Below are 20,377 nucleotides of genomic sequence, written 5' to 3' on the forward strand. Positions count from 1 at the left end.
TGACCTGCCCTTTAAGGCGCCCACAGTACTTGTTTTTTCACGTCATTTTGTCACATCCAAGAGGTGGAGTCACAGGGCATTTTACGGAGCAGAGCTGAGCGGAGGGTGAGCGGGTCACGTAAAGGGATTTGCCAGCAAACGGGTCTCAAGGCAACACGGACACAGACGGGTCTCAAGGCATAAGTTATGTGGCGAACAGAAACTTAGATGAATCCATGGTAATATAGACTGTTAAGTTGCTTTTGGCTTGCGATTTGAGTAGAACTTCTCATGCAACAGGGGCAGTTTATCGCTAATAGCGGACCGCTGAGCATGTTATGAAATGAACTTATACTCTATCTCATTAGCCTGAGCTATACACACTTATATCATATAATTTCTGTTCCATGGCCACGGCCTGATCTCGTTTCCAAGCCCCTGACAATCGATCGATTTGAACTGCTTTCTTAATATATATTCCTTATTACTACCCTGCGATCTCTGCATGTTGCGAATGGTAACAGCGCCAGGCTCCAGTTTGCCCTTAACACAACACTTTGAATCACTCATAATGCAGTTTATTTAGCAAAATATCGGGTTAGCGTGCATGCGATAAGAAATATTTTATTTACAGTCCGCAGTGAGAATAAATTTGTGCGGTCACAATACCCGAAGTCCTGAAATTAGAGCGTCTGTTATATCGGGTTAGCGTGCATGCAAATTTTTTTTATTTTTTTACAGTGAGAAGAAATTAGTGCGGTCACAATATCCGAAGTCCTAAAGTTAGAGCGTCCCGGTCTTTCATTAGTAAGCTACCGGTTACTTTTAATTTGTAATACGTGAGAGAGAAAAAAAAGTTAGCGTTTAATCTGGGCCATAGTAAGCCTAAGACCCTAATACAAAAAGTAAATGCTCTAACAAATAAAGGTATAACATTTTGTTTTTGTATGAAAATGTCCCTTTAATGTTCATAATAGACCTGTGATACACTAACTAGTGCCTACTGATATCACTAGCTAAATGTGAGATATGAAACAATACAACACATAAACTATAACATATTAGCGTGCATTATTTTCCTATTTTTTTTAGTAATTTGGAGCTTCACTTATTTGACCGCTGGGTTAGATTATAGCAATGACAGTTTTCCTGCTCACCCATTACAGTTTGTGCCTTCTCTTTTAATCTTTATTATAAGGACATTACAATCAAAATATGCTCATATTAAACACGAATGAAAGTTATTTAAACATGTGTAATAAAAACACAACTTAATCCCATAATTTAGATCCTCAGACTCATCTCCCATGTTAAATACCTCTAGCATTATAGGAGTAAACATCCACAGCACATACATTTTTCTGCTGTAGATATGGCGGCAAAACTCCTCCCCCTCTTCCTTCGTGCCCTTCTCTAGTGAATTCCATGCTCGTTCATGTTCCTTTGCTAATGCGCATGCGCATTTACATTTCTGTCCTCTCGCAAACAGAAATCTGAAGTGCTGCTGCAAATAGCCGTGAACGCCTGTTAAGAATCCAACCGAGGATTCTATTCTGATTGGCGGTTGAGTTTAAAATGAAACGTAATACGTAACGTTGGGTGAAGTTTGGTGGCCATGTGCTGTGGACGATTACTCCTATAACGTTAGAGGTATTTAACATGGGAGGCGGTGCAGGTGCATCTTATTCGGAGGATCTAAATTATGGGATTAAGTTGTGCCGGGTATTGACTGTCCCTTTAAGTTAAAGCAGTTTAAACTGTCACTATGAAGAAATGCATGTTAATGTACATAGTTTAAAAAGTATTAAAAAGTTATAAGGGCTCAAAGATATATGGTATAAGTTGTTAGAAAAAAAGGGCTGCTAAGGGCTTTAACATATATACAGGGAGTGCAGAATTATTAGGCAAATGAGTATTTTGACCACATCATCCTCTTTATGCATGTTGTCTTACTCCAAGCTGTATAGGCTCGAAAGCCTACTACCAATTAAGCATATTAGGTGATGTGCATCTCTGTAATGAGAAGGGGTGTGGTCTAATGACATCAACACCCTATATCAGGTGTGCATAATTATTAGGCAACTTCCTTTCCTTTGGCAAAATGGGTCAAAAGAAGGACTTGACAGGCTCAGAAAAGTCAAAAATAGTGAGATATCTTGCAGAGGGATGCAGCACTCTTAAAATTGCAAAGCTTCTGAAGCGTGATCATCGAACAATCAAGCGTTTCATTCAAAATAGTCAACAGGGTCGCAAGAAGCGTGTGGAAAAACCAAGGCGCAAAATAACTGACCATGAACTGAGAAAAGTCAAGCGTGCAGCTGCCAAGATGCCACTTGCCACCAGTTTGGCCATATTTCAGAGCTGCAACATCACTGGAGTGCCCAAAAGCACAAGGTGTGCAATACTCAGAGACATGGCCAAGGTAAGAAAGATTGAAAGACGACCACCACTGAACAAGACACACAAGCTGAAACATCAAGACTGGGCCAAGAAATATCTCAAGACTGATTTTTCTAAGGTTTTATGGACTGATGAAATGAGAGTGAGTCTTGATGGGCCACATGGATGGGCCCGTGGCTGGATTGGTAAAGGGCAGAGAGCTCCAGTCCGACTCAGACGCCAGCAAGGTGGAGGTGGAGTACTGGTTTGGGCTGGTATCATCAAAGATGAGCTTGTGGGGCCTTTTCGGGTTGAGGATGGAGTCAAGCTCAACTCCCAGTCCTACTGCCAGTTTCTGGAAGACACCTTCTTCAAGCAGTGGTACAGGAAGAAGTCTGCATCCTTCAAGAAAAACATGATTTTCATGCAGGACAATGCTCCATCACACGCGACCAAGTACTCCACAGCGTGGCTGGCAAGTAAGGGTATAAAAGAAGAAAATCTAATGACATGGCCTCCTTGTTCACCTGATCTGAACCCCATTGAGAACCTGTGGTCCATCATCAAATGTGAGATTTACAAGGAGGGAAAACAGTACACCTCTCTGAACAGTGTCTGGGAGGCTGTGGTTGCTGCTGCACGCAATGTTGATGGTGAACAGATCAAAACACTGACAGAATCCATGGATGGCAGGCTTTTGAGTGTCCTTGCAAAGAAAGGTGGCTATATTGGTCACTGATTTGTTTTTGTTTTGTTTTTGAATGTCAGAAATGTATATTTGTGAATGTTGAGATGTTATATTGGTTTCACTGGTAAAAATAAATAATTGAAATGGGTATATATTTGTTTTTTGTTAAGTTGCCTAATAATTATGCACAGTAATAGTCACCTGCACACACAGATATCCCCCTAAAATAGCTAAAACTAAAAACAAACTAAAAACTACTTCCAAAACTATTCAGCTTTGATATTAATGAGTTTTTTGGGTTCATTGAGAACATGGTGGTTGTTCAATAATAAAATTAATCCTCAAAAATACAACTTGCCTAATAATTCTGCACTCCCTGTATGCATACATAGGCTCCCCAGAAACAGCAGTTATGAAGCAGCGGTCTAAAGACCGCTGCTCCATAACCTGTCCGCCTGCTCTGAGCAGGCGGACAGACATCGCCGCAATTCGACCGATCGAGTATGATCGGGTTGATTGACACCCCCCTGCTGGCGGCCGATTGGTCACGATTCTGCAGGGGGCGGCGTTGCACCAGCAGCTCTTGTGAGTTGCTGGTGCAATGCTGAATACGGAGAGCGTATTGCTCTCCCTATTCAGCGAGGTCTGGCGGACCTGATCCGCACTGTCAGATCAGGTCTGCCAGACTTTGTTAAATAGAGGCCATAGGGTAATGTACTTTTTTTTTTTTTTTTTTTTTTTTAGGGTAATGTACTTTTAAGTGTAAATCCATATTTATATATACATATATATATATATATATATATATATATATATATATATATATATATATATATATACAGTATATATATATATACCTATACCTGTATATGTATTCCTATAGATATATAGTATAGATATCTATTTACATTAACAGTATCACATATAAATATAGAAATATAACATAGGAATGTAAAATATGCGTATTGTCAATATCTGTTCTTGAAATAATATAAAATATTAAAAAATATTAATAATAATTATACATTATTATACACACTGTAAAAGATATAGATATATTCTATTGCTTATTTAAAATAATATTTAGAATATTCTACAGTATGGATAATAATATTTAATAATTTTTATTAATATTTTTAATATTTTATATGCAATATTTCAATAACGCACAATCATCGAGATTACGAGTTTTGCGCTATACCGGGTAAATAACGCAATAAAATGTTACCGCACTTTCTATAGTGCTGCCATTACAATTTACTGAAAAACACCCTTGTGCTGTGCGGTATGATGCGTTAAGCTCTATACTGCACAAAAGCCAAGGGCTAAGTTTACGTGCTCATAGACATCAATGGGGAGAGAGTGTTAGAAAAAATCGCCGTAACGCAACCCCATTGATGTCTATGGGAGAAAGAAAGTTATGTTTAAACCTAACACCCTAACATAACACCCTAGTCTAAACACCGCTAGTCTGCCGCCCACGACATCGCTGACACTAAATAAACGTATTAACCCCTTATCTCGCCGCCCCGACATCGACGAACACCTAGATAAAGTGATGAACCCCTAATCCGCCGCTCCCCAACATCGCCAACACCTAAATAATGTGATTAACCCTTGATCCGCTGCTAGCCGAGATTGCCGACACTAAATAAACCTATTTACCCCATAACCACGGCCCCACACATCGCAACTAATAAATAAACCTATTAACCTCTAAACCGCCGGAGCCCCACATCACAACTAATAAATAATAAATAAACATATTTAACCCCTAAACCACCGGAGCCCCACATCACAACTAATAAATAAACCTATTAACCCCTAAAGCGCCAGAGCCCCACATCACAACTAATAAATAAACCTATTAACCCCTAAAGCGCCGGAGCCCCACATCACAACTAATAAACAAACATATTTAACCCCTAAACCGCCGGACCCCCACATCGCAAAACACTAAATTAAACTATTAACTCCTAAACCTAACATCCCCTAACTTTAAATTAAACGTTACAATATAACTATCTTAAAATAAATAAAAACTTACCTGTGAAATAAAAAAAAAACTAACATTAACTATAAATTAACCTAACATTACTACTCTAATAAAATAAAAAACTAAATTACAAATGTAAAAAAACATTTACTACTAAAACAATCAAAACATCTACTAAATTACAAAAAATAATAAACACTAAATTACAAAAAATTATAAACGAAATGATCAAAAATAAAAATAATTACACATAGCCCTATAAAAATAAAAAAGCCCCCCAAAATAAAAACACCCCCTAACCGACAATAAACTACCAATAGCCCTTAAAAGGGCCTTTTGTAGGGCATTGCCCTAAGTTAAACTGCTATTTTACCTAGAAAAATAATAATACAAAGTCCTCCCAACAGTAAAACCCCCCACCCAACCAACCCCCTCAAAATAAAAAAACGAAGTCTAAAAAAACCTAAGCTACCCATTGCCCCTAAAGGGCATTCAGCTATTTTACTGCGCTTAAAAGGGCATTCAGCTCTTTTACAGTACCCAAAGCCCTAATCTTATAAAAAATACCACCTAAAAAAAAACCCAAAAAACCTAACACTAACCCCAGAATATCTACTCACGGTTTCTGAAGTCCGGACATCCATCTCTATCCAGACGGCGAGAAGTCTTCATCCAGGTGGCGATAAGTCTTTATTCAGGCAGCGACATCTTCATCCATCGCAGGGGCGTCTTCTATCTTCATCCTGGCAGCGCGGAGCGGAGCTATCTAGGACTGGGGATGAAATCCTGCGCGGATCGTCCTCTTCATACGATCACTGCCGTACACTGAAGTTGAATGCAAGGTACCCGTTTAAAAATGGCGTACCTTGCATTTCTATTGGCTGATTTGATTCTTCAAATTCAAATCAGCCAATAGGATGAGAGCTACTGAAATCCTATTGGCTGATTTGAACAGATTTGAAGAATCAAATCAGCCAATGGGAATGCAAGGTACGCCATTTTTAAATGGGTACTTTGTATTCAACTTCAGTATACGGCAGTGATTGTATGAAGAGAACGCTCCGCACATGATGTTATCGCCGGTCCTGGATGGCTCTGCCCCGCGCTGCTGGGATGAAGATAGAAGATGCCCCTGCGATGGATGAAGATGTCGCCGCCTGGTTGAAGACTTCTCGCTGCCTGGATGAAGATGGATGTCCGGACTTCAGGAACCGTGAGTAGAAATTCTCGGGTTAGTCTTAGTTTTTTTGTTTGTTTTTTCGGGGTGTTTTTTTTCTAAGATTAGGGTTTGGGCAGTGTAAAAGAGCTGAATGCTTTTTTAATGGCAGTAAAAGAGCTGAATGCCCTTTTAAGGGCAATGCCCATACAAATGCCCCTTTAAGGGCAATGGGTAGCTTAGGTTTTTTTTTAGACTTATGTTTTTTATTTTGGAGGGTTGGTTGGGTGGTGGGTCTTTGTAATTTTTTGTATGTAAAAGAGCTGTTTAACTTAGGGCAATGCCCTACAAAAGGCCTTTTTAAGGGCTACTGGTAGTTCATGGGGTGTTTAGGTTACGGGGTGTTTTTTTGGGGGGGGGATGCTTTTTTATTTTTATAGGGCTATTAGATTAGCTGTAATTGTTTTTATTTTTGATAATTTTGGTGTTTATTATTTTTGTAATGTTAGATTTTTTTAATTTATTCACAGTATTAGCTTTTTTTAAATTTGTAATTTAGGTTTTTTATTTTTTCGTAGTGTTAGGTTTTTTTAAATTTGTAATTTAGGTTTTTTAATTGGTAGTTTTATTTTATTTTATTAGAATAGTAATGTTATGTTAATTTATAGTTTAATGTTTTTTTTATTTCACAGGTAAGTTTTTATGTATTTAAAGATAGTTATATTGTAACTTTTTATTTAAAGTTAGGGGGTGTTAGGTTTAGGGGTTAATATTTTAATTTAGAGTTTTGCGATGTGGGGGTCCGGCGGTTTAGGGGTTAATAGGTTTAGTTTATTAGTTGCGATGTGTGGCACCTGGTGGTTTAGGGGTTAATAGCTATATTTAGTGTTGGCGATGTCGGGGAGCGGCAGATTAGAGGTTAATAGGTTTAGTTTATTAGTTACGATGTGGGGGGCCGGCAGTTTAGGGGTTAATAGGTTTATATAGTGTTGGCAATGTGGGGGCCGGCAGTTTAGGGGTTAATAGGTTCATTTTAGTGTCGGTGATGTGGATAGGCGGCAGATTAGAAGTTATGTGGGTGGGCGGCAGATTAGGGGTTAATAGGTTTAATATAGTGTCTGCAATGCGGGAGGGTGGCGGTTTAGGGGTAAATAGGTAGTTTATGAATGTTAGTGTACTTTGTAACATTTTAGTTATGAGTTTTGTGAAACATTTTTGTTTTGCAAAATCCATAACTAATGGTCTCAGATTGCGGAATGGATCGGGTCGGTATAGGCTGTAACGCAAGCATTTTAGCCAGAACGCACAACCTGTAATACGGCGCTATGGAGTGCTATACCCCCGCGACTCGTAATATGCATTACTGGCCATTCCAGCACAATGGCCAATTTTCAGCGGTAATAGCCGTACCACACCATAACGCAAAACTCGTAATCTAGGCCATTAAAATTATCAATTCTTCATGCAAGCTAATCGCGAACCCCGATGCGCATTACATATATTTTACATTCCTGTGTTCTTCACATAGAAAATAATGTACTTTCTATTATTAAATATATATTTCTATATATATATGATAATGTTAATGTAAAATAGATATCTATACCTATATATCTATAGGAATAGATATACAGGTATAGTTATATATAGTTATATATAGACATATATAAAAATATGTATTTACAATAAAAAGATACATTGTTCTGTATGTGAAGAACATTGGAATGTGAAATATTGATAACACACGTCGGGTTAGCATGCGAGCTATAGGTGTTTGTTTTTTCTTCTGCACTCTCCTTTGACTTATAGAGGGAGAAGTTAAAGCAGTCACGATATTGGGTTAGCGCGTGTCTGGTTTTCGTTTACGCAGAAACTTTTTACTTTCAAATCGTAATACAAAAATCTAAAAAATTTAAGTTTACACTAGAGCGGGGACGCTAAATAGTGCTCCACTTGTAATTTAGCCTTTATAGGGTCTGTACCACTAATGATAATTAAACATTCTTTTTTTTCCAGAGGGTAATTTGATTAAAATATAATTACATTTTTCTTTAAATGTCTAAAAGTAAAAAATGATTGTCAAGTAAACAGTTCACTATAAAGTTTGTTCCCTCCCAGAAAAAGGGAAAAATACTCACAGAACTTTAAAAATATCTGACATTGTGTATAATCTGTTTAAAAAGAATATTAGAGGCTTTTAATAAACAGTTTCTGTGAATTGAGGTAATCTAGAGAAAAAGGCAACATTACAGAGCTATAGTGACAACTGCTTGCTCTCTGCTATATGGGGAACTTGCGGGAATAAGAACAATCCTAGGAGATTCCCACATTGATATAAACCCAAGTCTTAGGGACTTCTCAAGTGTCATAGTGAAATGACATATGGTGACCAAATGTGTGTGATAGAGGGACAGAGAGGGACCTACATGATGGATAAAACGCATTGCACTTGGGACTCATAACGTTAGCATACAGCTGGGAAAACACTTTGTAAAAAGCATTTAAAGCCGAACAGGCATGTGGGGACAGGTTTATGGTGGAATGCAGAGGAATACATCATCATGTATATGAATGCAGCCCCCCTCACAGATATAAATAGGAACTCATCATAAGCTTAATGCTGTCATTTGAATCAAGCAAATCTGTTGATATATTAACCCTCTGCATTCACCAAACTGATATGATCACTATGTATATAGAACATAAAGATCAGCTGCCACAAGGTCAGATATGGACCAAATTGAATGATATAAAAGTTGCCTTACTGCTTTGACAAGATTGTACTTACATGGGCAGAACTGTTAGTAACACTAATAAGACTGATGCAAGGGCTTCTAACAGTGGTTCTAAGAATCCTATATTACATTCAGTGCATATTTATGCATAGGCAGAATCTTAGGGAGTAGGACATTCTGAGGATTTATTATTTTCAGTTATTAAATGCTAAAGTTGCTCAGCTGCATGCAGTTTTGTTGCACCTAGTGGTAAACAGATACTCAGAGTCTGCACATCTTTATATCTTTGAGTATGATACTTAGAGTCTGTGTTTCCCCCTAGCCCTCAAGTTGACAGGTACCCTTCCGTATGCACCAAGGTAAGGCAGATTTAAGAAAATAAGGTGGACAGGGGCGTAAATCTTCGCCCCTGTCCGTACCGCTTTGTGTCTAGCGGGCAAAAATACGCTGCCCGCATTTACTATTGCACACTTCGGCTAGTGTGCAATGGCGACCACTGCGCACAAGCGAGCAAGGGTAGTCAATCTCCCTGGTCGGAAAAGTCCAGGGGTATTGATGTACGCCACATAACAGGTTGAGAAGTGTTTTAAGAAGCACCTCTGCTTCATAAAGGGATATGAAACCCACATGATTCAGATAGAGCATGCAATTTTAAACAACTTTCTATTTTACTCTTACTATCAATTTTTCTTCGTTCTCTTGGTATTTTTGGTTCAGCACCCAGGGTAGCGCTTGCTGATTGGTGGCTACATTTAGCTTACATTTCTGCTTTTCAAATAAAGATACCTAGAGAATGAAGAAAAATTGATATTAGGAGTAAATTAGAAAGTTGTTTAAAATTGCATGCTCTATCTGACTCATGAAAAAAATGTGGGTTTCATATCCCTGAAGCAGCGGTGCTTCTTAAAACACTCAACCTGTTATGTGGCGTACATGAATAACCCCAGACTTTTCCCCGGGACTTTTCCGAAAAAGTACATGAAACCCAACATTTTTCTTTAATGTTTTAGATAGAGTATGCAATTTTAAACAACTTTTCAATTTACTTCAAATAGCAAATATACTTCATTCATTTGGTATTCTTTGTTAAAGGAGCAGCATTGCACTACAGGAAGCTAGCAAAACACAGTGCGTGAACCAATGACTAAATGTATATATGTGCAACCACCAATAAGCAGTTAACTCCAAGTAGTGCATTGCTTCCCCAGAACCTACCTGGGTATTCTGTTGAACAAAAGATACCAAAAGAACAAAGCAAATGAGATAATAGAAGTAAACTGGAAAGTTGTTGAAATGTGAATCTTGACAAAAAGTTTTTGGATTTCATGTCCCTTTAATCACTGCAATTTTTGTGCAGCAGGAGGGGTTAATCACTGCTGCATTTTTGTGTCATGAAGAGGTTAAACATTGCTCTGTGTGACAGTAAAGGGTAACTCTCTGTTCTATAAGCATACTGTAGGAGGAGGTTAACTACTGGTGTGTGTGTGGGGCGGTCAAGATGAGGTTAATCACTGCTCTGTGTGTGTGTGACAATAAATTGTTACTCACTGGGCCGCATGTATCAAGTGGCGTGGGGACAAGCTTCTCAACTTGAGAAGCTGTCTGCACGACTTTGCAGCATACGGCAGCGGATCTGTTCATCCGCTGGCCTGTATGCATCATTACACACTATGATTATTGTGTAATGCCCGCCCCTTCTATCGCGTGGCCAATCACGCAAAAGAAGGATCTGTCAATCATCCTGAATGAGCGAGTTTGTGGTGACTTCTCTTCACCATCTCATAGTTGGCGAAGAGTGTACATTGCAGGAAGCAGGCTTGCATGTGTGTACATGCCCACAGGGGCTCCGGAGCAGCTGACTCTTCTTAGTACATGGAGCCCATTGTGTGTAAGGGGCAGGACAGGGTTACTCACAGGTTTTTGTACATCAGACTAACCTACTCAGTGATGTACAGTTTAAATATATATTAGCTAAAGGGGTGAGAGTAAATAATTGGGCTTGGGACAAATAAAGCCTAAATATGCCATAAAGGACAGTGGGCAGTGCCTGGTGCATCTTAGGCATAGGTCAGGGCAAACTGAGTGTAGGGGCGTAATGAAACTGAGACATGTATAATGAAGGCAATATCGCAGAAGAAATGTAGGATGGTTGTAAGCTCTTTACTAGCTTGCAGGAATTACGTACCAGTCTGTACCTCTGAACCCAGGAAACCCTAATAATATAGCTGAAACATTTTCACACTTCTGGTAAGGTAGGCTGCAAGATTTAAATAATATTATATGGTCAATAGTGCAAAGTGCCTAAACCAGGGTTTTATTTGCAGCATTTTGAAGAAAACCTAGGTTACACAATTTGCTTTTTGGTCTTTGTGTAACAAGCACAGTTTTTACATAAAAACAAGAGGTGTTTAATTTACCTTTAGAATATGGAAAAAAAACAACAAACAAACAAAAAAAAGTGCTCCTCCTTGTGTAGTCAATCCGGTTAGGTTCCTCCACCAATATACACCCTTACGGACATATACTCACAAAAGTGCTGGAGTCAGGGCTGGAAAGTGCTATGACAGCATGCTGAAAAATCTGTGTTTCAGCACACTGGCTTACTCGCACGTCACCATCCTCTGATCTAATGGAGAAAACAAAGGAAAAAGGGCGTCTCCTAGTGTAGATATTGCTCATATAACCTCCACTAATATACATCCTTACGGACATATACTCACAAAAGTGGATACACTTGAAAGTGCTATGATAGCATGCTGAAACATCTATTCACAATACTATGGGGCCTATTTAAGAACGTGTGAGCAGACATGATCCGATATTGCGGATCATGTCCGCTGCACATCGATAAATGCCAACAGCATACGCTCTCTGTATTTATCATTACACCAGCAGTTCTGGTGAACTGTTGGTGCAATACCGCCCCCTGCAGATTCTCTGCCAATTGGCCGCTAGCAGGGGGTGACAATCAACCCGATTGTATTGGATTGGGTTGATTTCCGCAGATGTCTGTCCGCCGCCTCAGAGCAGGCGGACAGGTTATGGAGCAGCGGTCTTTAGACTGCTGCTTAATAACTTGTGTTTCCGTACGGAGCTTGATAAATAGGCCCCTATATGTGTTTCCCGACTACTGTTTAATTAAAAATAGTAAAACAATTTCAAAACAAATGTTTCCATTTGACTGTTACATAGTATTTGCTATGTGTTTCTTTCTCGGCTCTATGTGCCGTTTCTTCAGACATTAATTAAACACATATAGTATTGTAAAGTAATACTTTATAGAGAAGTGGAAAGCAACCATTGTGCAGTGAGCTGGAACACTGCAATATTCCAGCAGGTGTTATATAGCACTAATGAGTGCTCGTTTTTTGTGAGTATCGTTTCTATTGGTGACCATATTGGTGGAGGTTATATGAGTAATATTTACACTAGGAGATGCCCTCTTTCCTTAGTTTTCTCCATTAGATCAGAGGATGGTGAATTGTGAGTGAGCCACTGCGCTAAAACACTGAGGTTTTTCCGCATGCTATTATAGAACTTTCAAGTGCATCCACTTTTGTGAGTATATGTCCATAAGGGTGTATATTGGTGGATTGACTATATTAGGAGACACCCTTTTTGTTGTTTTTTATTTTTTCAGTGATTATCATTATGTGCAAGTCATATAAGGAGCAGCCCCTATCTCTGGCATAGTCAAGCGCAAAAGACTACTAATTGATTATAAGGACAATATCTGTGACAACAAACCAGTTGTGTATAAATATATATATATACTTCAAGAAAAAAAGAGGCACTCACAGGGCTTAATTGACATTTTTTTTTATTTGTATTTCATCAACAAGGTTCAGTCTACCTATCTACCATAGAGAGCACCCAGGCAATTCACCTGTACAGTGAGTGCTTGGAACCCAGAACTATATATACAGTATATATATATATATATATATATATATATATACAGACTTGTTAATTATTTAGATGATATATGTTGCGCCCTCTAGAGAGATACGTCACAATCAGGTAGTGATTATTATTAATACCTTTAAAATATCATCCATGTCCATAAGTTACTGGATAATATAGTACAGAACAGAATAAGGTCTGTAAAAAACCACAGGGAGAGGCTATTGGCCTATCGCAATTCTCTAGTTACTGCTACCCAAGCATTGCTAAATAATGGCTAGGTGAGGTGGATTTATAAAGTGTTGCTATGAAAACGTGGAATTTAAAAGGTTTTAATTAAAAAATGTTGCTGCCTTTTAATTGGGCAAATTCTAGTTTTCCTACCACTTTATAGATCATTTCTTAAGAGTCTTCTTGAATACAGCTGTGGAGAACTATAACTGCTAAAGAATAGAAATAGAAATAGTTCAAAGAGCTACAAAAATGGTACATGGTCTGAAAAAAAGATACAAAGAAAAATGTTATAACCTTAAATATGTACAGCCTGAAGGAGAGAAACCTTAAGTGTATTGAGGGATTTAATTAAGCGGAGGATGAAAGCATTTTTTTACAAAAAGAGCAACTGCAGAACAAGGGGTCATGATCCCAAGCTGGAGTAGAGCAGGTTCAGGAGTGATTCGCTAAATTATTATTTTTTTTTTTACAGTGGTTGATTTGTGGACTTACAATAGAGGTTGTGAGGCCAATCTTTTTCTAAGAGATAGGCATGATGTATATAAAAAATATACATGAAATCTTTCAAATATAATAACCTGTTTTGATTAAAAAAATTAAAATAATATTTATTTGAGCCAACCTTGCCAGCTAAGGATAACTTGCAAGTTTTTCTCTTAACTAAACTATGGGGCCGATTTATCAAAGTGTAGCGGATCATGTCCGCCGCACATCGATAAATGCCGATAGCATACGCTGTCTGCATTTATCATTGCGCAAGCAGTTCTAGTAAAATGCTTGTGCAATGCCACCCCCTGCAGATTCGCAGCCAATCGGCCACTAGCAGGTGGTGTCAATCAACCCAATCGTATCTGATCGGCTGATTGCTGTTCGCAGCCTCAGAGGTGGCAGATGAGCTAAGGAGCAGTGGTCTTAAGAATTATTAACTCCTGTTTCCGAAAAACAGGTGTATATGGCCCCATTCGGGCCATGATAAATAGTCCCCAATGTGAGTGTTTCTTTGCATTTCATTCTGATCTGCAAGAAAATCCTGAACATGACCAGTGGACCATCTAGTTTCGTCTCTCTTTGCCAATGATTATTCTCCCCTTCGACTCAGATACATAGGCTTAGATTCACAAAAAAAACATTCATAAAACTTACATCTTACAAAGAAAAAGAAAAAATGCCACACCATTGCAACTCTAAAACAGCATAATTCTTACTGATTTAACCCTGCCCCTTGTTACATCTTGACACAAAGAAAACGACTTTTTACTGTGAAGGATTCACAAAAACATCTTCAAAAGTATACAGAAAAAAATTGATTAAAACAAAAAAATAAAATAAAAAATAAAATAAAAACACTCCCTCAGTCTATAACATAGTTTACATATGCAAAAAAAAAGAACCCCTGAAGTCAGTTAGAGAGATCAAATAAAAATTCAGCTTTAAAATAGCAAACACAACTACGAGACCAGATACTTCACAGGGCAATATAGTCTTTATAAATTGGACATGCAAATGTAGGTGAATAAATCCCGACCACAGACGACCCACAGCCAGCAAGACTACTTTACCGTAACAAACAAAACTAGCAAATATTTTATAATAATATTAACATAAACTGTTTTGTCAACGTGTTTCCTAAGTTCTTCACTTCTAATTAGTCTTTTAGCGAGCTGCTAGTGGTTCGTATCGGATGTGCAAGATATGTATTCTCACTCAACTATAGATATTGATGGCAAGAACGTTCATTAACAAAGTGCTGAAAAATATATTTGAACTGATGCTCAGCGAATTTTGATCATTATCTCACCTCGAGGCTCTTTGACAATCTCAAATGTTTATGTATCTAGACATAGTGAATACTCTCAAGTGAGCTTCTGATTCTTCTATGGATTAAGTACTTTATGAACTTCACAAGGGACCTCACAGTCAGATCTGTTGATGCTGTTCATTTCTCCGGTGATCTTTATTATGTCTTGCTCATTGAGTACCCCTACTCAAGTACCCAGTATTCCTGAGTTTATTTTACTACTGTATAATAATAGTAATAATAATAATACTGGTACATATTCCCAAATCCGGAATTCCAAAATCCAAATTTATTTTAAAATCCAAACTTTTTAACCTCTTAATGACCGAGGACGTGCAGGGTACGTCCTCTAAAAAAAAAGTCACTTAATGACCAAGGACGTACCCTGCACGTCCTCGGTCTGGAAAGCAGCTGGAAGCGATCCTGATCACTTCCAGCTGCTTTCCGGTTATTGCAGGATGCCTCGATATCGAGGCATCCTGCAATAACAATTTATACCCCTCCGGTGCAGAAAGAGGGGGCAGGATCGGGGGCGTGAACGCCAGGGGCGCGCAAGGGCACGCGCGCGTGCACGGGAGGCGGCGGGCGAGTGCGTGCATGGGGAGGGAGCGGGTGGGAACCGCTACACTACAGAAATTTTTTTTAGAAGTCGGAGAAAGGGGGGATAAAATCCCTAATAAAAGTAATCTAAGGGATCTGGGAGCGGCTGGGGGATTGGTCTTGGGGGGGGGGAGGAAACTACACTACAGAAAAAAGGGGAAAAAAAAAAAACCTTTTTATTTGCAAACTGGGTACTGGCAGACAGCTGCCTGTACCCAACATGGCCCCCAATAAGGCAGAGGGGGAGGGTTAGAGAGCTGCTTTGGGGGGGATCAGGGAGGTTGGGGGCTAAGGGGGGGATCCTACACAGCAGCATATGTAAATATGCTATAAAAAAAGATAATAAAAAAAATATACCTTTTATTTTAGTACTGACAGACTTTCTGCCAGTACTTAAGATGGCGGGGACAATTGTGGGGTGGGGGAGGGAAGAGAGCTCTTTGGGAGGGATCAGGGGGTCTGATGTGTCAGGTGGGAAGCTGATCTCTACACTAAAGCTAAAATTAACCCTGCAAGCTCCCTACAAGCTACCTAATTAACCCCTTCAATGCTGGGCATAATTCACGTGTTGTGCGCAGTGGCATTTAGCGGCCTTCTAATTACCAAAAAGCAACACCAAAGCCATATATGTCTGCTATTTCTGAACAAAGGGGATCCCAGAGAAGCATTTACAACCATTTGTGCCATAATTGCACAAGCTGTTTGTAAATAATTTCAGTGAGAAACCTAAAGTTTGTGAAAACGTTGACTATTTTTTTTAATTTGATCGCATTTGGCGGTGAAATGGTGGCATGAAATATACCAAAATGGGCCTAGATCAATACTTGGGGTTGTCTACTACACTACACTAAAGCTAAAATTAGCCCTACAAACTCCCTACAAGGTCCCTAATTAACCCCTGCACTGATGAGCATAATACACGTGTGGTGCGCAGCGGCATTTAGCAGCCTTCTAATTACCAAAAAGCAACGCCAAAGCCATATACGTCTGCTATTTCTGAACAAAGGGGATCCCAGATAAGCATTTATAACCATTTGTGCCATAATTGCACAAAATGTTTGTAAATGATTTCAGTGAGAAACCTAAAATGTGTAAAAATGTAACGTTTTTTTTATTTGATCGCATTTGGTGGTGAAATGGTGGCATGAAATATACCAAAATGGGCCTAGATCAATACTTTGGGTTGTCTACTACACTACACTAAAGCTAAAATTACCCCAAAAAGCTCCCTACATGCTCCCTAATTAACCCCATTCACTGCTGGGCATAATACACGTGTGGTGTGCAGTGGCATTTAGCAGCCTTCTAATTACCAAAAAGCAACGTCAAAGCCATATATGTCTGCTATTTCTGAACAAAGGGGATCCCAGAGAAAAATTTACAACCATTTATACCATAATTGCAGAAGCTGTTTGTAAATAATTTCAGTGAGAAACCTAAAGTTTGTGAAAAAATTTGTCAAAAAGTGAACAATTTTTTTTATTTGATCGCATTTGGTGGTGAAATGGTGGCATGAAATATACTAAAATGGGCCTAGATCAATACTTTGGGATGTCTTCTAAAAATAAATATACACGTCAAGGGATATTCAGGGATTCCTAAAAGATATCAGTGTTCCAATGTAACTAGCGCTAATTTTGAAAACAAGTGGTTTGGAAATAGCAAAGTGATACTTGTATTTATTGCCCTATAACTTGCAAAAAAAGCAAAGAAGATGTAAACATTGGGTATTTCTAAACTCTGAACAAAATTTAGAAACTATTTAGCATGGGTGTTTTTAAATGGTTGTAGATTTTGGGGTCAAAGTTAGAAAAAGTGTGTTTTTTTTCCATTTTTTCCTCATATTTTATCATTTTTTTATAGTAAATGATAAGATATGATGAAAATAATGGTATGTTTAGAAAGTCCATTTAATGGCGAGAAAAACGGTATATAATATGTGTGGATAAATTAAACGAGTAAGAGGAAAATTACAGCTAAACACAAACATCGCAGAAATGTAAAAATAGCCCTGGTCCCAAACGGACAGAAAATGGAAAAGTGCTGTGGTCATTAAGGGGTTAAAAATAAAATAATAAAAAATTACTATTTTCCCACCTGTAAGTCACTAAAGTATTAAAAATGATATAAACTACCTTTAGCTGCATGTATAAGCTGTATTATGAAATTTAAATATTGCCTAAATAACATAAGATATTGTTGTTTACATTTGGTTCCATACCCTCTCTCAAGTGTCCCATTTTAAAGATCTAAATATTCCAAAAATTCAAACTATTCTAAAATCCAAACCTTTTCTGGTCTTGAGCAGTTTGGATAAAGGGTTTTGTACCTGTAATACATTCCTTCCAGTTACTATAAAACATTGCTTTATTACACCAAAAATATGGTTAAAAACTTTTTTTTCCTGGTCTCAGCAAAGTAGATGGTGTATGATATAGCCAATCAGTAGATGTATCACTTGAGTCATAGGGGCCGATTTAACAAACCGTCAACCGTCCCCAATGCATCTGTTTCCGCGCGAGCCTTCAGGCTCGCCCAAACAGGAGTTAAGATGTTTACCTTAACTCCTGAGGGATCGGACATCAATTCGCCCCGTGTATGATCCAGTTGATTGACAACCCTTGCTAGTGGCCGATTGGCCGTGAATCTGCAGGGGGTGGCATTGCACAAGCAGTTCACCAGATTAAACAGCTGTTGTCTTTGGGGAAATGCCCCACAAATGTCCCTTTTAAAGGGACATGAAACACAATTTTTTTCTTTTATGATTCAGATAGAGAGTACGATTTTAAACAACTTCCCAATTTACTTCTATTATATAATTTGCTTCCTTCTCTTGTTATACTTTGCTGAAAGGTTTATCTAGGAAAGCTCAGGAGCAGCAAAGAACCTAGGTTTTAGTTGCTGATTGGTGGCTGCATATATATACCGATTGTCATTGGCTCATCCATGTGTTCAGTCAGCAACCAGTAGTGCATTGCTGCTCATTCAACAAATGATATCAAGAGAATGAAGGAAATTTGATAATAGAAGTAAACTGGAAAGTTGTTTAAAATTGTATGTTCTACCTAAATCATGAGAGAAAATATTTGGGTTTCATGTCCCTTTAAGGGCCATTGGTAGTTTAGTGTAGGCTAGGGTTTTTTTTATTTTGGGGGGGGAGCTTTTTTATTTTAATAGGGCTATTAGATTAGGTGTAAAAAAATTTATTTTTGATAATTTGGTTTGCTATTTTTCGTAATTTAGTGTTTGTTTTTTTTGGTAACTTAGTGGGGTTTTTTGTTGTAATTTAGGACTTTGTAATAATGTTTAATTGTATATTTATTTAATTTTAGTAGGGTTAGGTTTTTTAATATGTAATTTAGTTTATTTAATTGGTAGTTTAATTGAATTGTAGTATAATAGTTAGGGTAGGTTTATTAATAGTTCAGCTAAGTTTTAATTTATTTGAAAATAGGAATGTTGTAATTTTAATTTAAAGTTAAGGGGTTGTTAGGTTTAGGGGTTAATAGCTTAATTTAGTTTTTGCGATGTGGGGGGGCTGACTGCTTAGGGGTTAATAAGTTTAGTTGTGGCGGTGTCAGGGAGCGGCGAAATAGGGGTTAATAAATTATGTAGGTGGCGGTGATGTCGGGGGCGACAGATTAGGGGTGTTTAGACTCAGGGTCTATGTTAGGGTGTTAGGTGTAAACGTAACTTTTTTTCTACCATAGAAATCAATGGGGTATGCTTCATTCTCTTGCAGCATCGAACATAAGCTTTCGGTGCTTTCATACTCCCATTGATTTCTATGGCATCCGCAGCCTCAAGGGTGGTGGATTGAAAACCAGGTACGATGTGTCGGAATAGCCGCAAGCGTACCTGTAAAATGTTTGATAAATTGGAAAAAGTGTCAAATAGAGCTGAATGTGTATTCGGAACATCTGTATTGACGTAAGCATTGATCTGCGGCGGATTGAGATCGCAGGATCGTATGTTACATCACAAATTTGAACATTTGCCGATATTGAGGCTTTGATAACCAGGTCGGATCAATCTCACAACAATTACGATGCAGAATTTCGGCGTATTTTTGGTTTACACTTTGATAAATAGGCCCCATAGTCTAAAATTGGAGCAAACTCTTGGGCAATAGTCATCACAAGGCAAAGACTTACAGTTTGGTTTGTGTGTACACAGCATGTAGGTCTCTAAATCCCCACAGACAATGAGTGCACATAATAATGAGATCAGGGGTTTGAGATCAGGATTTCATTTAAGACATGTATATAGCTAGATTTAATTTTAAGACTCATCAAAGCATTATGATAAGTGGAGTGGATGTAATGAAATAAACACATCTAGCCACACTCTCAGGGTCTGATGATCAAAGGATTCTCCAGCTTGGAGAGAAATTGTAGTGCAGACTTCACAGGGGTAGAACTTGCTGAATGCTCAAAAGAAAAAAAGGGCACAACGCTCTAGAACTGCAAGATCTCTCTCATTTCTGTATCTATAGGAAAGACAATCCCAGTGCAAAACAGCACTGCATGATATGACAGTTTTGTAACACCTACACTTTGTGCTTTGTATTTTATATTACTTTACACTTCAGATTAGGTCCTTTGAATTTTATTAAAATAAAAACTTTGCACTATCTCTTTTATATTTGAATACATTGAGATTTAGATCCAGCATGGATTTTTCAAATTCTAATTATGTTTTGAAAGTTTCTGTTACTTTAACAAATCAGGATCATACTTTGTATATTTCTGTTTATCTTTTACAAATGACATTGTACTTTGTATTTTCTCCATTATATGTCTGAAGCTCTCTCACAATTCTTGTGAACTGATGAATGCATGTTAAACAAGCTGGTCTCACTGATTCATCTCGCCAGCTGTATGCAGATGAAGTTTGCTCAAAATTCACA

The 20,377-nt window shown here is 38.2% G+C and overlaps 1 protein-coding gene across 1 annotated transcript in view; it reads right to left on the minus strand.

Annotated features, from left to right (window-relative positions):
• Positions 1–20,377, minus strand: part of SYN3 (synapsin III) — a 694,683-nt gene that overhangs the window by 501,515 nt on the left and 172,791 nt on the right. The window lies entirely within an intron of this gene.

The sequence above is a fragment of the Bombina bombina genome, chromosome 6 (assembly GCF_027579735.1).
Source record: "Bombina bombina isolate aBomBom1 chromosome 6, aBomBom1.pri, whole genome shotgun sequence".
Lineage (NCBI taxonomy): Eukaryota > Metazoa > Chordata > Amphibia > Anura > Bombinatoridae > Bombina > Bombina bombina.